Source organism: Sorex araneus, chromosome 3 (genome assembly GCF_027595985.1).
Source record: "Sorex araneus isolate mSorAra2 chromosome 3, mSorAra2.pri, whole genome shotgun sequence".
NCBI lineage: Eukaryota > Metazoa > Chordata > Mammalia > Eulipotyphla > Soricidae > Sorex > Sorex araneus.
The window spans coordinates 121562500-121582002 of NC_073304.1; the positions used below are offsets into that span (position 1 = coordinate 121562500).

Genomic DNA, 19503 nt, shown 5'->3' on the forward strand with positions numbered 1-19503 from the left:
TGGTGCGCCCTGGCCTCCCCGGGACTCGCACACACCCGCAGCCCTGAGGGAAGTTCCCTCAGAAACCCCCTCGTCTCCCTGAAGGGCAGGAACGAACGGGACGTACCTCAGCAGGACGCGGGGGCCACCTGGGTAGGGCCGCCGGCTAGGGCACCAAGCAACCGCGCCAGGAACCCCTCTCCGCCCCAGGTACCCCCTTCCCCTCAGACCCCGCTCCCCAAGCTCTGAAAATGGAGGCCGACCGGAAATTCCACCACCCTGAGGCAGGGACTCTGTGACATCACCCACACTTCCGGCCGGAGTTTTAAAGGGCCAGACTCCAACTATTCCTGACCGGGTACTTTCCGGTCAGGAAAGTTGATTTTTTTCCCGTTTCTCGTCTTGGATCAGGTAAGCAGGGAATCTGTGGGGTCTCCAACTACCGGATAGACAGAGTAGGGATTACCCGTATGGGGTTCTTTGAAACTAAACCTTAGAAAGCAGAAATTCTTGACCTAGTGGAAAATAACACAAAAGTAGGGAGGAGAGACAGTAAAGTGGGTAGGGAATCTGCCTTGCATGCAGCCAACCCAGATCAATCCCAGCATCCCTTGGAGTCCCCGAGTACCATCAGCAGAATTCCCGAGTGCAGAGCCGAATGTAAACCCTGAGCATCTCCTGATATGGTACACAAGCCCAACCAAAACAATAAGGAAAAACTTTCACTTGCAAACCCAAGCACGTGCAGGGACTAAGACACGGGTGGCCCCGCTACAACACGGCAGTCAATAAAGGAGAGAGGATAACTGGGTCTCCTGCTGCAGACGGCCCTGCCCGTGGAAGTGAGTCTGAAGGTTCTACTCGTGATGCCAGGGAAAAGGGCTCCTGACAGGGCCGAGCACAATCCAGTGCTGGCAGGTTCGGAAGGGCTAAGCCCCGCCCACTGCAGGCCCTGTAGCCCCGCACCCACCCGCCTCAGACCATTCCAGAACTGGAGGTGATCCTGGCCAAGGGGAGCCCCTGTGATCACTCGGTCACACTCGCGATCCCTGAACCCCGGCACAGCCCCCACTGCACCGCCCAAAGCCTCTGGATCCCTGAAAGCCTTCGCCACATCTCAGAAACCCCCTGATATCGGAACCAGTGAAAAACAAGCGCGACCTCGCCCCCCAATCTGGTGGGGCCTTGCCTTTTACAGTGCAAAGATGGGGAGGCTCGAGCACTCCCAGAAGGCCGCTCCGGTCCTGCCACAAAATTGGCCTTCACGCCGGGCTTCAATTCCTACACTACCCAGGACACTAACGGCAGACAGAGCCAGGCAACCACAGCTAGAATAGAAAGGATTCCGGAAGGGCCCTCTGTGATGTCACTTCCGTGTCTGCCAGGGGCCTTAAAGGGCCATGGCTCATATTTAGAGAACCCAGCTGAACTGGTGGTGCAAAGGGAACAGACTAAATAAAGGAGTGGAGAGACAGCTGATGGGGCGGTGGGCCACAGAGTGGGGAGCTGAGGGGGAAGAAGACCCCTGATCCTGTACTGGTCAGTTAAACATTGAACCAATGCTATCACAGTCCCTCATAAAAATGCGGGTGTGTTGATTGAAGGTAAAACAGGCAGGTAGGTACAAGACACCTGACACTGGCGAATTATCAAGATGGGGTGATATCAGTGACTCCAAAGCCAGCCCTGGAGATGCAGAGAGGAACTGGCCTAGCAGCAGCCCAGAGAGCTGGACAGACACTGGAAAGGGGAAAAGGCTGGAAGAACACAGTCTTTCGAGAAAGCCCCATTTCTAGGATTCTAGGCTACAAGGGAACTTATACGATGCTGGGAATCGAACCTGGGTTGGCTGCGTGGAAGGCAAATGCCATACCCGCTGTGCCATCGCTCCGGCCTCCAATCCATCTACCCTATTAAAGAACATTGCCAGGGCCATTCTCCTAAGATGATAGCTTTTGGAAATATACATCCATAATCCGTATGAAAGTCTGAAATAATATCTTGAATGCTATGTATGCAGAGAGAAGATAAAGCGGGTAAGGTGCTTGTAAATATGGGCAACCTGCATTCCAACCCCAGTATCCATGACGTGCTCGAACTCTCCCAGGGACTGAGCCGTGAGCTGAGAGCCAGGTGCAGGCCTGACCACAGTCCCTCAGGCATAAAGCAGGAAGGTCTAAACAATGAAGGTTTGGCTCATTTTTGATTTATGAGTCTCGGCAACACTGTGGTTGATATCTTCCATAAACCCCTTCAAAACAGGGTCTCTGAGCCAAGACAGAACCAGAGCAAACACTAAGACAATGGTGAATCTTAGCAGTCCCGAGTGAGGGGTGATTATGCATGTATGCATTTAATTTACTAAAGACAAAAAGCTAAAACTGTTGTTAAAAAGTTTCGGATTAAAGTAAAATAACATTAAAAAAAAAGTTTCGGATTAAAATTGATGAGAAAACAAATGTGCAATATCAAATAGATGCAGAAAATAAATTTATGTGAATATTGTTATATCTGAAAGATAGTACTGAGAGTATTGTGCCCGCATGGCAGAGCCTGGCAAGCTCCAAGTGGCTTATTCAATTTCCCAAAATGGAAACATTAATGGATCTCTTTCATTGGGAATGCGGAATAAAGGAAGGCTGCTGAAATCTCAGGGCTAGAACGAATGGAGAAGTTACTGGCGCCAGCTCAAGCAAATCTATGGACAATGGGATGACAGTGATATCTATTTATATTTAAGAGATATTACCTATTTACATTTACTTCTTGGAGCGATATCACAGTGGGTAGGGCATTTTTGCCTTGCACACAACTGACCAGGGTTCGATTCCTCCATTCCTCTCGAAGAGCCTGGCAAACTAACGAGTATCCCACCCCCATGGCAGACCCTGAGAAGTTACCCATGTCATATTTGATATGCCAAAATTAGTAAGCACAAGTCTCACAATGGAGGCGTTACTTGTGCAGCTCGAGCAAACCAATGAACAACAGGACGGCACTGCAGTACAATGCAGTTTTATTTAATCACCTTAATCCGGACTTCCATCACCAAGTCCCATTATTTACAAGTCAACGTACATGAAATCCAAACGCTGGGACACTGCTATTGCTGATTCCCAGGTGAGAATCAGCAAGTACCTTTCCCTTATAGCAATGATGTCACTGGAAGTTTGTCACACGCTACCTGGATTATTTGTTTCTTGGCTGCACTTCTGCAGCCCCCTAACACTCCTGGTCCAAACAAAACGCTGGGGGTGCTGTTCTGAAGGTATCAACTCATGGAGTGTGCAAGTATGCAAAGGTCTTCGGACACATACAAACACAAGATTTCTCTCCGGTATACGTGGCTAGTAAGGGTTACAGGTTGAGTGAAGGCTTGCACATTCCTTACATATGTAAGATTTCTCTCCACTATGACTTTTTAAATGCATAGTAAGGCTAGAGGGCAGAGTGAAGGCCTTACCACAAGTCAATTATATGGTTTCTTTCCGGTATGATTTTATTTTATTTGCTTAATAAGACGCCAAGTCTGAGTGAAGGCCTTATCACAGTCCTTACAAATGTACAGTCTGTCTCCAAGATGAATTTTCTTGTGATTCTAAGGCATGAGTGCATAATGTAGGCCTTCCCTCATTGCTCACATATGTAAGTTTTCTTTCCAGTATGAATATTACATTGTGTAATAAGGAAGACTGAATGTGTTCCCACAGTCCTTACAAATATATGGGTTGCCCCAAATTCATCTCAAAATAGGTAAAAGTGACTCGACCCTGAGGCCCTTTGCACCAACTCCCTGGGACAGACGCATACCCAGAACTGCACACACAGCAGCGTGTAAATGTGAGACTGTGTGACTGAGCAGACGAGTCTCTCAGAGCTGGAAGGACAAAACAGGGCAAACGCCAGTCCTGGGGCCTGAGACATTTGTAGCCATCAGCGTACATACATACGCCTCACACTGGGGTCCCCAGATGCCTCTCAGGCATGAATCTGGAGCAGAGAGCCAAGAGGAAGCCCTGAGCACCTCCACTGTGGCAAAAAAATAAACATGAAAGAAACCAAAGCATCAGGATTTGGGTTAACATGACAGTGGGTCTAAGGACAGCGGGTAGGACTGGTGATACCGCCGTCCCCTATGGTCCCTCTAACACTGCCAGATGGAATCCTGCATACCGAGCCAGAAATAACCTCTGAGAACTACAGGGAAGGCCCCTCCCCTTCAGAAACTACCAAAACAAAACAACCCAAATTAGTGTAATCAGTGTTGGACCCCTGGTACCCCACACAGTCCCTGTCCTGACAGGAGTGATCCTTGAGCACCACTAATGTGGCTCATTCAAATCAACAAAATAAACAACAAAAAAGTGGCCTCAAACAGAGAGCCGGTCATCAGGCCAGGAGCCACATCCCATCTCTCCTTCCTGAAACTACCCAAGACTGTCGTCCCAGTGTGACCTGTCACTGCACTGTGTCATCTTGTCACTCTCCTGCCTGAGGACGGTGTAGCAGAGGGTGCGTCACCATCTCCTGCCTTTGTTTTTCCTGTGGATCAGAGGAGGCTCCAAGGAAAGTACTGAGCTGTGAGCACCATAGAGGAGCACAGCCAGCCCCACCCCCACCTGACCAGAAGTCTTTGCACTGGAGCCAGAAATGTAGTGACCAGACGGAGACTCAACACCGGCTCACAGACCCATCCTCGGGGAGACACGGACAGATACTCCTGCCTGTCCAGGGGACAGAGAGGTGGGTTGTGACTCGACAGTGTACTGGGACAGGAGCCTCAGCTCAGCCTACAGGGGAAGAAACCATAGCCCTGCCCGAGCCCCAGGACTCCACCCAGGCCCCACAGGAAGGTCCCTCAGGCCAGGGACTAACTCTAAGGACAGGAGCTTCCACGAAGATGTGGCCCCTGCAGGCCCCAGTGACCACAGCCCAACTGGGGCTCTGCCCTGGGGGCACTCACAGGGCCTTTCCAGGGGACAGAGAAGTGGGTTTGGGTAAACCTTCAGCTGCCCTCTTGCAGAGTGGACAGGGACATGGGCCTGGGCACTTTTTCCAGGGACCAAGGTCACTTCGGGGTTCAGGTTAGCCCCAGGCAGTCCCAGCTCTGACCTGCTGGCCCTGGGCCTGTCCTGCTCATGATTCACTGGAATCCCAAGTCAGCACATCTGCATGGGCCTCATCTAGCACTCGCTCCTGCCATGCAGGAATATTTCTGAAAACCACACCATGGTGTGCTGTATCACAAAATTATATAAACATCCAGGGAATTTACTCTAAACCACGTTATGTGTGTCTGACAACTGGAGATTCTAGAGTGAGTCTACTTTTAAGTCATGAATATTGTATCTTAGGGACCAGAGTGGTTACCACAACGGGTAAGGCATTCACCTTGCACTTGGCTGACCCAGGTTCAGTACCCGAGCACATATATGGGCCCCTGACCCCTGCCAGAAGTGATCCCTGAGCTCAGAGGCAGGAATAAGCCACGAACACTGCAGGGTCATCCCATTGCTCATCTATTTGTTTGAGTGGGCACCAGTAATGTCTCCATTGTGAGACTCGTTATTACTTTTTTGGCAAACAGGGGCTTGCCACGCTCTGCTGTGCAGCTGAGAATATCTGGGTAGCATGCCAGACTCTGTGAAGGGGCAGAGGAATCGAACCAGGGTCGGCCATGTGCAAGGCAAAAGCCCTACCCACTGTGCTAATGAAACAAAACAACGACAAAAAGTACTCAAGTGTGAATTCTGCGGTGCCTACCCCGGGTTGCCAGATGTGAAGAAAACTGAGCGTCAGAAAGGAACACAGCCATCCCCGCCTCCATCTGACGGTAGGTCCCATGGTAGGACGCATTCAATGTTCCGTCTCACCAGAGGCACAAAGAGACGGCAACCACAACAATTGATGAACAATGGACCACGGCACAGTGGCCCTTTAATTCAGAACCGAACAGCATACTTATAGAACATGTGAGAGTGTTGAGGTACAGGACTGCATCTGTTGTGAGTCACCATTTACAGGTCAACCATTTCAACAGAGGCATTTCTTTTTGGGGAATTAAGTCTAGGAGACGTTCTGTCTGAGACTATACTGAGAAGTTCGCTCAGGGGCTATAAGCATCTATCTTGCTTTGCTCTTAACCTGCTAGTACATATGAAATAATTAAGTTTACTTCTTATTAATATTTGCAGTTATCTGGATACACACAGAAAGAAACATATTCTCAAAATCTTGCTTCTCTGGGGTCCAGGAGCTAAGGTTAAAAGCTGGATGGGCTTTTACCATAAATTCCACATGGAATCCTTGGAACGGTTTAGCTTCCCCTACCCTATGGGGTCGGGTCTTTTAGGTCATGATGGCTTGTAACAATATAGTGCTTCATGATTTCTAGACTATTGCATATTGAAGACAGGGGAGCTTTGCTGCTTGCCACAGGTCCATCCAGAGATTCTCTGTGGATTCAGCTTTCTGGGCTGTTAAAAACTACAGCAACTGAAGACTGAGCAAATTAATTATGACCAAGTAATTATGCCCGGGAGTATATATATTTCAGATTCAATTAACTCTCAAATATCAAGAGTACAGCTTTAATGGCTTTTCTGTTTTGAAGCAAAGAACATAGCTCGATAGTAATAGATTATAGATTATATATAGTGAAAAGAGAAATGCAAATCAGTTACTACAGACATGAAGTATAAAACAGGGCACGTGGACCAACCCCAGAATGGACGCATACGTGAAGCTAACAGTCAGTACACCATACTTGTAATTTTGTGTCCTTGTTTGGCATTTTGGACAGATACCAATGGTGTTTTCCATTCTGGTGAATATTAGATTGCTGGAACTTTACTGCTTCCAAGCAAAAGTCTGACCTTTCTTTTTCTCCCCTCACTACTGCTGAATTGAGGTCATTGGAAGCCAGGTTTACCCTTTATTACTAGTAATCATAGTTACGTGGAATTTCCTACTGAGATGGGGGTGGATGTTGGTGAATCTCTCATGTTCCCACCATTTGTAAAACATCTGATTCATGGGCCTCTGGATCATATCAAAAACCGACAAATGTCTTTCTATGCACAGTAAAGTACATGCAAAGTGTCTCTATCCACCCTATTAAAGAAACTTGTCAAGGCCATTCGGCTTACTTAATACTTTATGAATTTTTTTCCTTAATGTTTTTCTAAATCTAAAGAAACCTGAATATAGACAGTGCAGAGATGCTGCAGCAGGTAAGGTACTTCCCTGCACACAGCTGATGTGACACCAACCCCAGGGACACATAAGTTTCCGTGAGTCCACCCCAAACGTGGATTGCTGACCTCAGAGGCAGGATGATGTCCTGAGCACAGCTCAGTGAATCTCCCAAGAGCATACTACTAGAGGGCCTGAAGAATGGAGATTTGCCATTTTTCTAATTTCAAAGGGTTTGCATCATGGTTAATCTCTGTCATTAATCCCCACAAACCAAACCAGGGCCTGTGAACCAAGCCAGAGTCTGAGCAAAGAATGAGACAGAGGTGAGCCTTGACAGCATGAAGTGAGGGGAGGATTTGGTACCTGTTTATTTAATTCTAATTTAATCACCATTTTCCGGGCTTCTATCACTAGGGCCCATTAATTACAAGCTAACAGACTCATCAAGTCCAAATGCTGGGACACTGACATTGCTGCACCCGAGTGATAACAAGCAAGTACCTTTCCCTTATGTGCTGACGTCATGGGAAGTGTGTCCCACAATACTCGGATTATTTCCTCCATATCTCCACATTGGGTCACCCCACTTCCTTATACAAACAAACCATGTATTACTGAAGGGGCCTGTTCTTACTTGGGGTTAGGGCATGTCATCCAGTATGAATTTAACATTGTCTCCTAAGGCCTGAGTGGAACAAAAAGGCCTTCCCCCATTCTTAACATTCATAAGATTTCACACTGGTATGCATTTTCATGTGTAGTAAGGGATGAAGACTGAAAAATTGCCTTTTCAATTTCCTTACATATATAAAGCTTCTCTCCATTATAAGTTCTCAGAGGCAGAGTAAAGCCTGAGATTACAGAGTGAAGGCCTTCCCACATGATTGACATTGATGAGGTTTCTATCCACACTGAATATGCTGAGTAAATTATGAGGACATACTGAAGGTTTCCCACCTGTCTGACGGCCTGCGGATTCTCCCCACAATGAATTTCCCAGAGCTTAGCAATCTTTAGAGACTGAGAAAAGGCCTTCTGACATTCCTTAAAAACAAATGGTTTCTCTCCAGTATGCATTTTCTTCTGCCTAGAGAAGACTAAAGAATGAAGGAAGGCTGTCCCACACTCCTCACATAGATAAGGGCTCTCTCCAGTACAAATCCTCTTAAGCACAGAACGGCCTAAGGTTAGAGTGAAAGCCTTTCCACATAGCAGACACTGATCAAGTTTCTCTCCACTGTTTAGTAAGATCCCTAGATCGATAGAAGACATTTCCACATTGTGTACAAACATAAGGTTTCTCTCCAGTATGTGTTTTACTATGACTAGAAAGACTTGAGGAAAGACCAAACACCTTCCCACATTCCTAAGATACAAAAAGTTTCACTCCAGTATGAAATGTCCTATCCTGACGAAGGCTGGAGGTGTGAATGAAGGCCTTTTCACACTCCTGACATATATAAGACTTCCCTCCAGAATGAGTTTTCAAATGCACAGTAAGGCTGAGGATAGAGCATTCTCATATATATAATGTTTTTTAAAGGATAAGTTTCCCTATGATTCAAAAGGTCTGAGAAACTGGAAAAGGTTTCATCCCAGAATGCTCTGACCCCACAGAAATGAATGCTCAGTTTAGTTACAAGAAAAAGGCTACAGGTGAACACCTTGTGTCCATGACAAAACCCTAGAAAATACAAAAAAGGAATGAACAGGGCTAGAGTGATAGTACAGTGGGTAGGGCTTTTGCCTTGCACACAGCTGACCCAGGTTCGATTCCCTGCATTGCACATGGTCCCCTGAGCACCTCTACAGGTAATTCCTGAGTTCAGAGCCAGGAGTGACCCGTGTGCATCGCCAGGTGTGACCCAACAAGCAAAAAAATGGGAATATAAAAATCTCCATTTTCTATATGCCCAGATTAGCGCCTATCAGAGACACAATACTCAAAGAACTACTGAGTCATGCTGAAGACTCCCAAGAATCATTAGAAGTGAACCTGCGCAGTGAAGGTTCTGCGCAGATACACTAGCGTGGTATCTGTTGGGGTGAGATCAAAAGCAAAAAACTTCTTGGACCCAGAGCAATAGTACAGCAGGTAGGGTGTTTGCCTTGCATGTTGCTGACACAGGTTCAAACACAGGTATTCCATATGGTCCCTTGATCAACGCCAGGTGTAATTCCTAAGTACAGAGCCAGGAACAATACTGAGCATAGCCAGGTATGACCTAAAATGCCAAAAAAGAAAAATAGGAAAGAAAATGAACATTTCACTGGAATGATAGTACAATGGGGCAGGTATATACTTGATATACAAACATGGATTTCATCCTTGGCATCCGTATGGCTCTGGAGCACTGCAGAAAGAAATTCCCCAACATATACTCAGGAGTAATCTGCATATTGCCAGGTGTAGCCCCCAAACCAAATAGAAAAAAAAAAAAAACAAAATAATAAATGAAGTTGCAAGCCTGGTGCAGTGGTATAGTGGGCAAGGCACCAGCCTCGTAAGATGCAGACCGGGTTAATCCACAGGACTCCCATGGATGCCTGAGCACTGCCAGAAGTGATCCTTCAGCACAGAGCTAGGAGAAATGTGGATGTGAGCGCTGAATCAAAACCAAAAGGAAAAACTAAAATGAATACACTCAAGTGAAGGGTAGCACAAGAACTATACTAATTCAGGAATAGGAGGGAGTTACTTAGAGGAACTTGAGGGACAGTATGGGACATAGGGTGCTTGCCTTGCATGTGTCTAACTCGAGTCAATCCCCTAAATCCCATTTGATTTATGTTTTTTGCTTGTTGGGTCACACTCAGCGATGCTCAGGGGTTGTTCCTGACTCTACAACCAGGAATTAATCCTGGCGGTGCTTCTGGGACCATATAGGACGCTGGGAATCAAACCCTGGTTGGCTGCATGCAAGGCAAAAGCCCTATCCACTGTGCTATCACTCTAGCCCCACCTGAATGCCATTTGGACCACAACGTCCAGCAAAAGGGGTCCCTGAGTACAGAGCCAGGAGTAACCCCTGAGTACCTACAGGTTTGGACCAATAAGAAAAATAGAAAGAAAAGAGAGGACCACAAGAAATAGTGGTCTGTACAGCTGTCAAACATCCTGTCCATCAGAATCCCAGTCCTTTCTGAACTCACAGGAGCCCCAGTGGATCTTCCAGGAAAGTCGGCCACACATGGTTCCCAGCAACAGCCTGCAGGTGCTGGCAGGTCTACAGCATCAAGTCCCCATAGAGCTTCCTCTGAAGGCAGCATGCAGGCACGTTCTTCTTTGGGGGTGAAGCTTACGGCCACATCAAGGAACATTCTGTGTCTGGTACAAAAGTGGGCATTAGTAAGGGCTTGTTCAAACCCACTCTAGGTAGTGAGAATGGGACCCCCAGGGCCATAGAGGGAATCAGGGCCAACAGTCTCAGGAGAAACGATATTACTTGTGCAACTCCGGTGGATGGGCCCAGAGATCACGCTAAGGTAGCTGGATTGGGTAAAATGTGAGGGTGCTATACTATAAGGTTTCAAGCAAGAGTTGCACATTAAAACCCCAGGCTCAGTCCCAGCACCACTGTTCCAGTAAGCTCTTTAGACAGGAACATCTGAGCACAGACCAAGCAGGACCCCAAATGTGATGCTGGGTTGAAACCAAAAACACTAAGCACACACACCATGCATGCCACAGCCCCTGATCACTAGGGAGAGAACAGGACACTCAATGTCCATGTGTGCCATAGGATTCTGAACTAAGGGTTCAGGGCCGCCCTCAATCCCTCTCAAAGCAGGGAAGCATCTTGGTCCCGAAGCCCTCTGCAGGCTGGAGAGACCCTTTCCTCCAGCTCCCTGGAACCAGCACATGCCCAGAACTGCGCACACAGCAGCAAGAGAACGTGAGACTGTGTGACTGCGCAGGCAGAGGCTCTCCAGAGTGGGAAGGACAAAATAGGGGAAACACAGGTACTGGGACCCGAGTCACTGTAGTTTCTAGGGTGCATATGGAGTCAGCACATCTAGAAGCCCCTACCACTGGTCAGGGAGAATCGGTAGCACAGAGCCATGAAGAACTTGTGAGCACCTCCCCTGTGGGACAAAAAATAAGAAAAGAAACAGAGCAGCAGGCTGGAGAAACAGGACAGCAGGCTCAGGGAGAGTGGGTAGAGCGGGTAATCCCCACTTTCCCATCTTGTCCCCCAAGCACTGCAGGTCCAATGTTGATTATTAAGCCAGAATTTACCCTTGAAAATCATAGGGTGTGACCCTCCAATCAACTTACCGCACCTAACCTCACCTTACCTCAGAAAACAAACCTGAACAAATCAGCCTATTTTTCCGGTACATCAAAAGATTCCCAAGACCTGGCATGGGGGATGCTTGAGCACTGAGCTGCAAGTACTCCTTGAGCATCCCTGGGTATGGCCTCCAAACACCGTCACTGTCACTGTAACTGTCATCCCGTTGATCATCAATTTGTTCGAGCGGGCACCAGTCACTAGTAACATCTCTCATTGAGAGACTTATTGTTTGTTTTTGGCATACCCAATATGCACGGGTAGCTTGCCAGACTCTGCCACGCAGGCTCGATACTCTCGGTAGCTTGCCGGGCTCTCCAAGAGGGGTGGAAGAATCGAACTCGTGTCGGCCGTGTGAATGGTGAATGCCCAACTGCTGTGCTATCGCTCCAGCCCCCAAATACAAATTCAACAAAACAAACAGGGACATCCCAGGACTCCTTCCAGAATCAACTCAAGAGACCGATGGCCCTGGAAGCCTGTCATTGCGTTCTGTCATCTTGTCACTCTCCTACTACCTGGGGATGGTCAGCAGGGTGACATGTTACCACTGTCTCCAACGACTAATTCCTGAGGATCAGCATGAAGCTCTGCCCAAAGACTTGGATGACAAATCAGATCTGTGAGCATCAGAGAGGGAACCACCACAGGGCCCTAACCAGAAGTCCCTGCCTGGTGCCAGAACTGTCCTGACTGGCATCACCCTTCGGGACATGCTCACAGACCCACCCAGGTGAGACGCTGTCAGATGCTCCTACGTATCCAGGGGATGCAGAAATGGGTTGGCATCTGGGCTACCCATGGTGAAGACAGGAGCAGCTGAGCTGCTGTCCCATCCCTCAGGTGCCTTGGGTTCACTCTAACTGAAAATACTATAATATCTAAACAGAAATCTTGTACTACAGATGAAAATTAGGTCTGGGAGCAGAGTGACAACATATCAGGGAGGGAATTTGTCATGCACATGGCTGACTCTGGTTTGATTTCCCGCCACCTCATAGGGTCTCCCCAAGCTCAGCAACAGTGATTCCTGAGCTCACATTCAGGAGTGAGCCTGTAGCACTGCTGATTGGCCCCCAAACAAAACCACGCAAATGAAAGAGTAAGTTGCGTTCTAATGAGGAAAAAGAAGATCTAATTTCACAACTTTTTAAAATTTACCCAGAGTAAAAGCATTTTTATGATGGCCAAAAAGATAGCACAGAGCACAGGGTGCTTGCTGGCACGCAGCCAACCCAGGTTTATTCCCCATCACCCAGAGGTTCCCAAGCTGTGCATGAGGGGATCAATGAGCACAGAGCCAGGAGTAATTGCTTAGCATTGCCCAGCAGAGCCTCCAACCAACAAAGAATGAATTTATGGGCTGGAGCTACAGACTGCTAGGGTGTTGGCCTTACATACAGCTGACCTGGGTTCAGTTCTCGGAACCCCACTGAATACCATAAGCATCAAACAGAAAAAGCAAATGGAAAAAAATTGTATTCTGTCAACACCCCAATCCACAGCCAGTTTTATAGGACAAAGTTTTGAGTTTTAGGGCCACAAGTGGCAGAACTTTGAGATTATTCATGATAGTGCTTGTGGGACCCTGCATTGTGCCAGAGATTGCCCCATGGCAGGCTGCTTGCAAGGCTAGGGACTGCACGCCTGGCCTATCTCTGACCCCAGGAATTCAAATTCTATGTAAATTCTATGAGCCTTGTGGGAGGAACACAGACTGGCACGATGGGGGTGGGGGTGCACAGAAATGAGGTCCAGCTGTTAGAGGCCATGGCAGGGCTGCTGGTACCTGGGGCTCCCAGCATGATGCCAGTATGCAGCACAGACTGCAGTTTCAAAGATTTCAGGCGCCAGAAAGAAAACCAGTGGGTATGGCACTTGCCATGCATGTGGCAGACTTAACTTCACACCCTGAATCCCCAATGAGTGATCCCGGAGCACTTCTGGGTCTGGCAGCAATCCCAAATCCCATCCCTCCTTACACACATAAATAAAAGCAAAGAAGAAATTGTCTTCCAACAGCAAAGGTTTGGAATCCAGCCTTATATTCTTAAGAGTCAGTTCTTTACTTTGTCTTTCTTTGCGGGCCACACCTGACAGGACTCAGAGCTAACAGGCCAGGCTTTAATGGACTATGTGATTTTACTCCCTTGATAGATATTTTTGCGTAAGAAAATGTAGGGGAAAGATTACATTTACCCCAAAATAAATCTTAATGGTGAAAGTCTTTAATTTTTCTCAGAGCCTCGAACTCCTTTTCTTCCTAACAGCGTTTTGTTGTGGAAGGGCAAAACTGACCCCTGTTAATGTGGCAGAAATCAGCAAAATCAGTCTTGGATACCCAGCAATGAAAGTAGCCAATCTGAACCCACCTGGGAAAGCTCCTAGGCCCAGCAAGTGGGCTCAAACAATCACTATGCCCCTAGTCAAAATGCCCAGAAATTTCTTTTGATAACCCTAAAAGAATGAGTAGGTTATGTAAACAGAACTATTACTGGAAACTTATGTTTGCCTATTGTCTGACCACTATTATGCTATACACTTGTCAAAATACCTTTGTTGGATAACTAGCTAAGTTTTTTTCTGAAATAGTAAGACATGTACTGCTTATATAATCAAACCCTATATAAACTGCTTGCTGCCTGAAGTCAGGTTCGCTGTTAAGAAAGCACTCTGTGGGTGAGATAGTTGACCCCAGTATACTGGAATACAACTCCTACTGCTTTTGCATTATCAAGTTAGTGTCTGTCCTTCTCGCTGCTTGGGAACCCATAGTTCTGGGTTTAACCATTGAAATATTCCAGAATGTTCACATCCAAGAACTTACAACAAATGTATCAACAGAGGGCAGGGGAGAGCACACCAGCCTGGAGCTGTTGCTGGCCAACTGGAAGCCTGGCAAGGGGAGGGAGAGGGGGCTGCTCTGGTACCCACTGTCCACTGGTACAGTGAGCAGAGAGCAGGGAGCAGCCCTCAAGCACTGGCAAGTGTGGCCCAAAACCCCACCTCATGTGCTGCCCTAGTAGTGAGGTAGAACCAGGAAGAGGAGCTCAAAGGGCAGAGCACGTGCTTGAAGGAGCTGGACTGGAACTTCAGAGACACCTGGACAGAGGGGCAGAGTCCCTGTCGATCTCCAAGTCAGTAGCAAAAAGAAAAACCAGAGGAGAACAGGCAGGGGGCTGGATCGATAGTACAGCAGGTAGGGTTTTTGCCTTGCATGTGGACTACCCGGGTTCAATTACCAGCATCCCCCCATATGGTTCCCAAGCACCAACAGGAGTAATTCCTGAGTGCAGAGCCAGGTCTGATCCAAAAAAAATAAAATCAAGGAAAAAAACAAGCAGGAGATATATTCACAAAGCCCAAAAAAGATGTTCAAAGAATGCTCATTGTCATGACAAATTCTGGAGTGTAACTTTTCTCTGGAGGAGTTTTGTGCCAAACCCAGCAGTGTTCATCGAACCGTACGAAATGATGAGGCAAGTTACACACAAGCCAGGTGCCCTACTAGCTGTACCATTGCCTAACACACCTGGTCTGGGAGAGATGGACAGTGGGGAGGGCTGTGCTGAGACACTTGACAGATGAAGCCAAAAATCTTTATAAAAAATTACATAGGGTTAGCAGAGACAGTACAGCTGATAGGTTGTTTTTCTTTCTAGCTGAGAAACCACATTCAATTCTCCACAGCAGATACGGTCCCCGAGCAGTGCCAGGAACAATGTTGAGCTCAGATCCTAGACTAAGCACTGATCACTGAGTGCTGTGAACCAAAATCTACAATTAAAAAAAATAATAATAAATAAAATTTTTTTCTGTGCAAAGGGGTTGTAGACATAGTACAGCAGGAGAAGTGCTTTTCTTGCAAACAGAAAAAACAGATTTGACTACTGGCATGTTTCCCTGAGCACTATCAGGAGTAACCACGTATAGCCAGGTGTGTCCCACACTAAAAATAATTACTAAAAATGAATTAACTGAAATAAATCGATAAAGGCGAGGGAACCAACGGTGACCATATACTGCACTATGGGAGAGCTCAGGGCACCCAGTTAAGTGTGCATGTTACTCCTGCTAAGATTTCACACTAGGTTGCATGACCCCTGAGGTCCTACGCAGCCCTGATGCAGTGCCCCCTCTGCCACCAGTCTCAGCATCCTCTTACAGCTTCCTGTGGGACCCCAAAACCTACCAATTTGTGGGGAAAATGTGAAAGTGAAAAAGCTCCACCAGATACTATTGAGCCCCAAAAAGTGAGGAATGGTAACCCCTACCTCCACAGGGCAGGAGGCTAGTACACTGAGAGGACATTTGCCTTGTATGCTACTGTGACTGCAGCCAGCAGCCCCTAGGATCCCCTGAGTACCCCCAGGACAGATCCCTGAGTGCAGAGCCAGGAGTTAGCCCTGAACAAATACTTTTTTAAAGGAAAAGAAAAAAAAAACGCCTCCACAGATACCTTTGAAAAGGGTGTCTGTGACCCTTAATGACTCTGGATTCAGTCTCAGGAATGAAAGGCGGCCAGCAACAGGCTGTCCTAGGGACACTCCCCACATGACCCCTGCCCCCAGCCTGTGAGGGGCTAACACATGCCTAATGCGACCATACATGCCCCGGGGAAGCTGAGGCTCCTTCTGGCTCTGACACTATCTCTTTGGATGGGGGCCTGAGCGACAGGTCAGCAGGGAGGGCGCGGGCCTCGGGCCCGGACTCATGTCCCAACACCCCTTGGTGTACCCTGACCCCAGCAGGGATCGCTGAGCAAAGCCAGGAGTCGCCCCCAGCACCATGCGAGTGGCCCGAAACACACTGAACAATAATTTAAAAAGAAACGACTCTCTTGTTTGTTCCGTTATTTTGGTTGTTCTGGAACTTTCTGAGCAACCTCACTCACCAGAGCTCATGTTCCTCCCCGGCCCCACGCTGCTTCTCACACCCGGGTTTCTTTGGAGATTTCGAGGTGATCGCTCCGACCGTGCTGGGGGACCCTGTATGGTGGCGGGGACCGGGCCAGCGCCCTCCCGAGACTGACGCCCCCCTCCACGTCTCTCTAGAGAGTCTCCTCAGGAAAACTCCCGCTGCTCCCAGAAGTCAGTGAATAAAGGGGGGGCGCGGTGCCGGGTGAGGGGCCACAGCCGCCGTCCCCGTCACTGGGCAAACCACTGCCCACTCGGCAACACTCTGCTGGTGACACAAAAGGCCCTTGGGACGCCCCCTGACCCCCAGCGTCCCAACGCCAGCGCCTTCTCTACACCTCAGAAGGCAACAATGGCCGGACTGGAACTTCCGGGAAGCAAAGTGGCCCGGTTTCTGTGACGTCACTGCATCTTCGCTCACGGCCTTAAAGGGCCAGGCTCCAAGGACTCCTGACCACCTAGTTTCTGGCAGGAATGTAATTTTTTCTTGTTTCATGCCTTCAGTCAGGTGATCAGTATATCTAGGGGTTACCAGGTCCAGGAAAAATGGAGAGTGAGGGACTGAACAGATGGCATATGCCAAAAGTCTTTATATTTTCATGAAAAGAATAAGAGCTAGAGTGATAATGCAGCGAGTAGGGTGTTTGCCTTGCACACGACCAACCTGAGTTCGATTCCTCCAACCGTCTCAGAGAGACTGGCAAGCTACCAAGAGTATCTCACCTGCACAGCAGAGCCTGGCAAGCTATCCGTGGCATAATCTATATGCAAAAAACAGTAACAAGTCTCACAATGGAGACGTTACTGGTGCCCGCTCGACCAAATCGATGGGCAACAGGATGACAGTGACAGTGAAAAGAATAAAATGCACTAATATTACATGCAAACTACCTCCTGGACCATACCTCACCATGGTCTTATCCTGCCTGTTATTCCCAAGAAACAGCATTAGCCTCCAAAACAGAGACCTGGAGGAGAAATCAGAGTGGTGAGCAGAGAGAAGACAAACTTCTAGCCCTAATCTGGAAAGTTCCTGCTTGACCCTGGAGATGTCGTGGTGGGAGGCACCTGGGGTACCAAGTCAAGCCCCAACTCAGAGAGACACTGCCAGTAGCTCCTTCCTCTCCTGAGGATGTAAAGTAGGCAGATTTTTGGGCAGCCAGGAGACAGGAGACGGGTGACGGGCTCCGTGGACAGAGGAGGATATTGCAGCCCTGAGATCCAGGACTCCTCCCTGGATCCCAAGGAAGGTCCTTTTGGGCCCAGCCAGGGGCTGCCTCCTAGGCAAGGAGCCCCTTTGATTAAGCACGCCTGAGCTTCAGGGCTGCCCACAGCAACCACAGCCCCCAAAGTGGCTCTGCGTGGGGGCAGCCACAGGGACTCAGCATGAACAAAACTTTATCCTCGTTCTGCTCACAAAATTATCATGAGTGTGTATGTCTCCGTGTGAGTGTGTTTTGATGTTTGGGTCACAACAGGCAGTACTCAGGGCTTATTAGAACTTGGCACTCAGGGATGACTCCCGTTGTGGTTTGGGGGACTGTTTGGAATTCCACGGATTGAACCTGGGTTGGCCTTGTGCAAGGTAAATGTCTTCCCCGCTTTACTGCCACTCCGTCCCTTTCAAAATAATTTTTTTTCCAACAAAGCAGAAGTGATCCCTATATATCCCTATATAAGAATCTCCTCCTCAAAAAAACCCAATGACCTGGGATTGGTGTTTGAATATTATGTAATCAAATACAGTAAACTACATTATAAAATAAAAAATAACACCTTACTTTAAAAGTAAACCCATTACAAGCAAAATTTACCCCAACAGCCAGGGTCACCTTGTCAGGGTCAGGGAGCTTATGAAGAATTGAGAGATACTTCTCAATTTTTATTTCAATAAAGAAATTCTTTATCAGAAAAAAACATCAAAATAGATTGGAGAAACATTAAAGAGAATACAGTGCTTCCCTTAGTGAAACCAATCAATCCTTGGCATCCCACTTGAAACCAGAATCACTGATGGAAACAATTTCTGAAGGTAGAGCCTGGAGTAACCTCTGGGGAACCACAGGTGTGCCCGACCCCCCCCAAAAAAAAACTAAAATAGAAGGTAAATTTTCACTTACAGCCCCCAGCCACATGCTAGGACCAGGCACCCAGGATTCTTAATGGCGGATGCCAAAGAAAAATACGAACTTTAACAGGGTCCTTCGCCACTGGGGGCTGAGGAGCTGCCCCTCAAAGAGATCTGGCAGTTTACATATGCATGTCTACACCAAAAGCGTCAGGAGAGCTTCCGTCTCAAACCCTGGTTGAGAGGGTTGGGATGGTCAAGAATTCTGCCATCAGCAGGTCCGGCACCCTAAGACCCACAGCCTCCCATGCTCTGCTATGCACCCAGGCCTCAGTGCCCCATCGCAGAGCTGGAGGAGGAGATGCCCCCAAAGATCACACGCTCACACCCAAGACCCCTGTACTGCACAAATTTCCCCCCACTGCAACCACAAAAGCTCTACATCCTCCTAATATCTCGGGAGCACAGCGGACCCCAGGAACCAACTGGATATGGTTGAGCGGGAGTGAAAAACAACCACAAAGCCCCCAAAGCTGGCGTGGCCCTGTGGGTCACAGTACAGGGACTGGAAGTGAGAGGCACTCACGCCCTGCCACTAATGGGTCTTCAGTGTCCCTCTTTGATGGTGAAGTATCACTTTGTCCATTAAACCCATGTCCATAAGAAGCCTGATCCACTTGACATCGTTAGGAAATAAATGTGCACATGGAAGACTCCTGTCTGTGACGTCATCCATTCCACAAGGAGCCTTAAAGTGCCAGGTTCCAAGTATAGACAGACCATTATGCCAGCCCAGGTGAATCTGTGCCAGGGTGATGGGCTCGGATAAAGGAGAGGAGAGGCAAGTGCTGGAGGGGCCGGTCACAGAGTTCAGGGCAGTGAGTTAAGACTGAGTCCCCTTATCCTGTACTGGTCAAACTTAGAACCAGTGCTGCCACACACGCCTCCATCATAAAAACAGAAGCAGGCTATTCAAGGCAAAGCAGACAGAGGACTCATGGGTCAACGAGTTTCTCCGGGAAGTCATCCATCAAGATGGGGAAAAATC

The 19503-nt window shown here is 48.1% G+C and overlaps 1 long non-coding RNA gene across 11 annotated transcripts in view; it reads right to left on the bottom strand.

Annotated features, from left to right (window-relative positions):
• The window catches only part of LOC129403417 (uncharacterized), a 43601-nt gene extending 26852 nt beyond the window's left edge, over nucleotides 1-16749 (bottom strand). For 3 of the 11 annotated variants that reach the window (XR_008629218.1, XR_008629227.1, XR_008629216.1), the window contains exons 1-2: nucleotides 16366-16746; nucleotides 10330-10504 (exon numbers count right to left, since the gene is read on the bottom strand). This is a non-coding gene — a long non-coding RNA (uncharacterized LOC129403417). Of the gene's footprint in view, nucleotides 1-106; nucleotides 246-10329; nucleotides 10505-16365 lie in introns of those variants that run through there. The other 8 variants (XR_008629222.1, XR_008629215.1, XR_008629220.1 and 5 more) reach the window with 8 other exon arrangements.
• Between the last annotated feature and the right edge of the window lie 2754 nt (nucleotides 16750-19503).